Consider the following 6,327-nt stretch of genomic DNA (forward strand, 5'->3'; position numbering starts at 1 on the left):
TCGGGAAGGGGTGGGCGGGGTCGATCGAGTTCAACCCGGCGGTGCTGAAGCAGTTTAGGGAGTTTCGGAGCCAGCCGGACACGTCCTCGCTGGGGGTTTGCAACGGGTGACAGCTGATGGCGCTGCTGGGCTGGGTGGAGTCAAACAGAATGATGGCCACTCAAGTGGAAGTGTGCGGGCGCCAGAAAGCCTTAACGCCGACAAGACACGGAGGCTTCCGAAGAACGTCACGGATGGCGCCAGCGGCGATAAGCGACACCTCGTCAGTATCAGACACAACATTCTCCAGTGTGTGTCGCACTCTCCCAAGATGACTGAAGACGGCAACGTCGACCTGGCGACTGCACTGACATGCGCCATCATGACAAGCAGCATGGTGGCTGGCACAGTGACTGATGCAGCATTTAATGCGTCACCGCCTCTAATCCCCTTTAAATACTTGAACATTTTGATCATTTAGTTCACGGGATTTTGTTCTTATCCCTTTCTTCCTCTCTCGACTCTCACTCTCTCTTCGCAAATCCTTCTATTCTTAACAGGTGGGAGGCGAAGTGGGGAGCAGTCGAGCGGTTCAATTGTCGGTTCGTGGGGTGAAGATCCAGCCTTGGCGATCATGTTGAAGGATGGAGGGTAGTAGTTTGGTGTGTGGGCGGCGCTGCGGGAAGGGAAGGCTCATGTAATACGATGTCAGCGGGATCGGCGGCGTATTACGTCACAAAAGGCTCGACAAAGATATTTAATGCCAATGAATTATCCGATGTGAGAAAACTCTAACGAGCAATAAGGGCGGTCCGACTAAGGTGAATAATACAATACGTTCTCGAATAGGCGAATAGTTCAGGTAGACTCTAGATGACCCTCGAAATTCACGAGCAAATCTCGACGGAGAGGCATTTTACGGCCTGTCGGAGTTAAACCCTTGACACTAGCAATCTAATCGTCAATCACAAGAAATCCCTACCTCTCGACAATGGTGGTTATCCTATCAATCTTTATCAATAAGGTCGGTAGAGGAAAAGATAGCGGACGACGGCACTGTAAGAAGTAATAATACTGAATAAAAAGGGGAATTCAAAGGTAGAACCTGGAATTCGCGTCCTGAAGATTTCTGTCGAGGACGATGCGGGTCGATGACAACCGATATGATTGGTAGCAATCGGACGGCGTTGGATCAACGTTTGGCGCAGCCGAGATCTTGCAACAGCGCCGTAGGGCGCCAACAACCGGGGCGCGCAAGCAGAGCTGGGTGCAGCCAAAAGGCAGCGGGGCCTCGTGGCGCGGCAGGGCGCGCCGTTGCGCGGGCGCCGCAGGCAGGGTTGGCGCAGCAGCGGGGTTTGTCGCGAACTCGGTGCGCCCGATGGTGCGGGCACCGCGGGCACAGCTTGGCGCAACCACGGGCAGCGTGGCTTGCGCGAGCGTGCGGGACGAAGCGCGCGGCTGGGGCTGCGCCGTTGGCTTGGACGCGGGGCGGCGTTGCGCGCAGCCGAAGGCAGCGCGGTCAACAAGGACAGGCAGGCGGGGCTGAGTGTGACCGGCGGGGCGCAAATCAGCCTGAGCGCGCAGCAGGACGCAGCGTGGCTGAACAAAGGCACAGCCGGGCGAAGGCATGGGCGGGACTGGGCACGGTTGAAGGCGGGCGGCGAGGCTGAGGGCTGCGTGGTTGGCGAGCAGCGATTCATGTCGATGGAGGCGGAGGTCAAATTCAAGGCTTCTTTGCGTGGTTCTTGATGAATAACCACCAAGAAGACCAATTCTTGAAAATTACTCCGCCAAGAAACAACGAATCTTGAACTATTGTCGGCGAGCGTGACACGGAGGATCTCAGCGTGTAACGGCTTGCGATGATGGAACACGATCTCCACGATCTACACTACAATGTCTAACTATATCTCTCAAGAACAAAAAAGGAAAGAAAGGAACAACAACATTCAGATTTTGAAATTTCTCAAGTCCGTCCCTCCCTTAGGCATACCATCCCCTTATATAGGGAGGATGGGTGCCAAGAGATCATCCATAGAGGAGGAAACCATCGTGAGACGAGGTCCTCCTCTTTACAATCATTTCAAATGTAAAACGAAAACATGGACGAGGCCCAAAACAATGGCCCAATCCAATTGTTCAGAAAAATTACAACTAAATCAAATAATGAAGAAAACTTACAAATCGTCATGCCGAATACTTGAATCCGGGGTCGCGGACATCAGCACGAGCGGCTTGGTGTGGTCAGGCTCGTCTTGTGTCGGTGCGGTGCAATGGTCCCCCATCAAAGGCGTACTTTCCGGGGGGAGAGGGCGCGGGAGAGCTGGCACTGGTGAGGTACTACGATGAGGAGGGAGGAGAGACAGAGGAGTATCCATTTAACCTGAAAGGGTCACGGAGGACGTCGCGGTGCTGTGTTCGGAGGACAGGAGGCATCTAGCCATGATGCCTCATCCAGAGAGGTGCTTCATGATGTGGCAATTGCCATGGTATCTAAAGAATTGGGCCGTGGAGGCTAAGGAGCCCAGCCCATGGCTACGCATTTTCCAGAACGCTAGAGAATGGTGTGGATGATATGGTGTCAACCCATATCTTCTCTTCCTCTCTCTTTCTCTTTTAAATTGTCTCTCCCTCTGTACCTCTCTCTATCTATCTACCTTCTTTAGGTTTTTTGAATTTATGAATCTCCCACTGGGATTTTGGGTTTTGCACCTTGCTGTTGATGAGTATTTACCCATTTCTCTCTCTCTTTCTCTCTCGCTTTCTCTTTTAAATTGTGTCGCTTCCTCTGTACCTCTATCTTTCTCTACCTTCTTTGGGTTTTTAAATTTATGAATCTTCCACTAGGATTTTTGGTTTTGCACCTTGCTGTTGATGAGTATTTACCCAGTTCTCTCCCTTCTCTTTTTCTCATTTGGATTGTGTCTCTCCCGCTGTACCTCTCTCTCTCTACCTTCTTTGGGTTTTGAATTCATGAATCTCCCACCAGGATTTTGGCTTTTGCACCTTGCTGTTGATGAGTATTTACCCATTTCTCTCCCTCTCTCTTTTTCTCTTTCAAATTGTGTCTCTCCCTCTGTACCTCTCTCTCTCTACCTTCTTTGGGTTTTTTGAATTTATGAATCTCCCTCTAGGATTTTGGGTTTTGCACTTTTGCCGTTGATGAGTATTTACCCATTTCTCTCCCCTCTCTCTTTTTCTCTTTTAAACTGTGTCTCTCCCTCTGTACCTCTCTCTCTCGTTCTACCTTCTTTGGGTTTTTTGAATTCATGAATCTCCCACCGGGATTTTGGCTTTTGCATCTCGCTGTTGATGAGTATTTGCCCATTTCTTTTCCTCTCTCTTTTACTCTTTTCCGTTGTGCACCACCTTCTGTTCCCCTCTCTCTCTACCTTCTTTGGGTTTTTAGGTTTATGAATCTCCCACTGGGATTTTGGGTTTTGCACTTTGCTGCTGATGAGTGCTTACCCATTTCTCTCCCCTCTCTCTCTTTCTCTCTCTACCTTCTCTGCGCTTTCATATTTATGAACCTCCTACAGGGATTTTGGTTTTAGCATTTTGATGTTTATGAGTATTTACCCATTTTTCTCTCTTTCTCTCTCCGTACTTGTGCCTCTTATTCTGTACCTGTCTTCATTTTTCTTTTGGTTTTTGTATTTATGAATCTTCTGCTGGGATTTTGGGCTTAAGATTTTGCTTTGAAGGTATGCTTTCCGATTTCTCTCTCTTTCTCTATTTGTCTGTCTGTCTTCATGTGCTCAGTTTAGTTTTTGGTTTTTATATTTATGAATCTTTCAGAGGGTTTTTGCTGAGGATTTTGATGCTGATTAAAGTCTCTCTTTGACCTTTTAGATTTTAAACTCTTTTAACATTTCCCTCTTGTGTCGGTCTATTTATTTTTCCCTCTCTCTCCCTTTCTTCATTTCTCATTGGTGGGAATGATTCTCACTCTCACTCACTTTCTCTACCTCTATGTACCAATATCTGACCTCTCTTCTTGTTTTTTAATTTTTAAACTAGATCCTTATTTCTCACTTTCTTAAAATTCTTCTCTCTCCAATATTTTCCCAAATCTCTCTCTATGCCTTTCTTCCATATCGTCTGACCTTATATACATATTAATATTCTCTACTTGCCATTGCACCTCTCTTCATTGTTTTTTGGGTCTTTATAATTTTTTTTCTTCTGATATCTACGTTTCCCTTCCTAAGGTTTGGGATTAATTTAATTGTCAGTGGGGGAGGTCTTCTTTGCAGAATTTATCCCAGAAAAAAAACAAAAAAGAGGGAACAGTGTGATTGATATGTGATCGACCTAGTTGATTGATCAAATGGTCCATTAGATGATCGGATCAATCAAGTTGAACAGTTTGATTGATGATATGGGTTGTTTGTTTTATCTAATTGAACTTGATCCAACAAGGTGTGCCACCTGGCAAGATTGAAAAAACGAGAGAATGATAGAGAGTGATAGAATAATAGGGAAACATATATGATTTAATATACCACAAAACCAATTCTTGTAAAATGTTCAGTTTTTTTTTCTCCTTTTTAAACCGTGAGTGTCCTTCAAGATCCACTCATTTATACATACATTTCATTTTCTTTAAACTCAATAGATAAATCACTCAAAGAAAAAAATTCTGTAAAATTAAAGTCCGGAGATTATGGTTCTCCATGTTTTTAAAACTTTCCTTCACCTTATTCTCTGCTTATTTTATTTCTTTTCTTGCACTCATTGTCTTCGATCGTTCAGTTTTCTCAAGCTTTTCCTTGATACATAACCTTCAAAGACTAGTAAACAATACTTATTACGTACCACTTGAATATATATTTATTTGTTTCTCTTGATTACTTCTAGATTTGAGTTCCCCTCAGATTAGTGTACAAGGCACATTATAAATTAACAGGTGATGGATTTTCATAAAAATACCAGATAAAGAGTAAATTGATCAAGATATACAAAGCATAAGATTTTACCGGTTCCGATTTTTTGACGACAAACTCAAACCAAACACCTAAATAACTGTTAAAATAAAAGTTTTATGTTTTATGATGAATTGGCGAGAAAATGCCATCTATTTTTATGCAGGAATCTAAATTAAAATACGCAATATTGGTCTCAATAATACTCGTCACAAGTATAATAGAGAAATGTGCTGCTTCAACTTTTTGTGAAAAAGAGCCCCTTTGAAGACCCTCATGTGTTTTGGTATTTGGCTAGCCGTGGACCCTCATGGTGATATTGTAGTACTAGCTGTCAAATTAAGCATTGGCAGGACTCTGGATTAATATACACATTATGATTATACTCAGTATGAAGTCCATAAAAAATATTTCCTCATCTTTTTATTACATGAGATGGTTCGAGCTTATTCACATCGTCTAGCATGGTGGAATTTTTATCTTTGATTATCAAAGGTTTTGGAAAATTCATTTAATATTCAATTAAGGAAATTTTTGCCATGTCACTAAATTGAACATTTTAAGTCAAGGCGATAGATTTGTATTATCTTATTCCATATTTTCTGCATCATCTTGATCTAGTCATCTATGTCTAATAACTTTAAACCTTATTGTTCTATGAGATATGTATGATATTCAAATGCCAAATTTACCCCATCAGTATTTCCGTTTAGAGCAACACATCTCAACACAAGAGTTGAGATTGTTGATGACATTACTAGCCATTTTGTCCTTCTTCTTCAAAGGGAAGGAAAGAGCCTCATATCAGCTGCATAAAAATTATGAATTCAATTGATGCATCACATTTCATGATTATGTATTCTAAGTATCATGGAAATGGTGGAGATGACGTCACATTCTCTCTCTCTCTCTCGCTCTGTCTCTCTCCTGTCTCTTCTCTCGCGATTTTGTCTTAAATAAATTCTAGAGGAATAGATGATGATTTCAAAAGTGAATTCCTCTTTCACCTAATGTTTCTTCTTAATTCTAGTGTCTCCTCTAGTATTCAAGCTACCTGGCTTCAGAGAATACCCATCAAAATGACTTAAATTTACCACCAAAAGTTTCTTCCCAAAGATAAGAGTGTAAGTATTTTATTAAAACTTTCATACTATTTTAATTTACGAACAAAATAGGGAGCATCAATTGATATTTTGATATTTAAACAATGAAATAAAATATCTATTTAATTCCTCGGAGTAAAAAATGCCACATAAATTACATAATAAATGATTATATAAATAAATAATAAAGATAACTTTTAATTTTAGAATTCCAGAGATATGTGTTGGATCCTGAATTATTTTTATAATAATAAGAAGACTTTGAATATTTAAAAACAAATAAAATATTACAATAAGAAAATTTTTGTCTTCCTTTATTA

The sequence above is a fragment of the Wolffia australiana genome, chromosome 12 (assembly GCF_029677425.1).
Source record: "Wolffia australiana isolate 7733 chromosome 12, ASM2967742v1".
Taxonomy (NCBI): Eukaryota; Viridiplantae; Streptophyta; class Magnoliopsida; order Alismatales; family Araceae; genus Wolffia; species Wolffia australiana.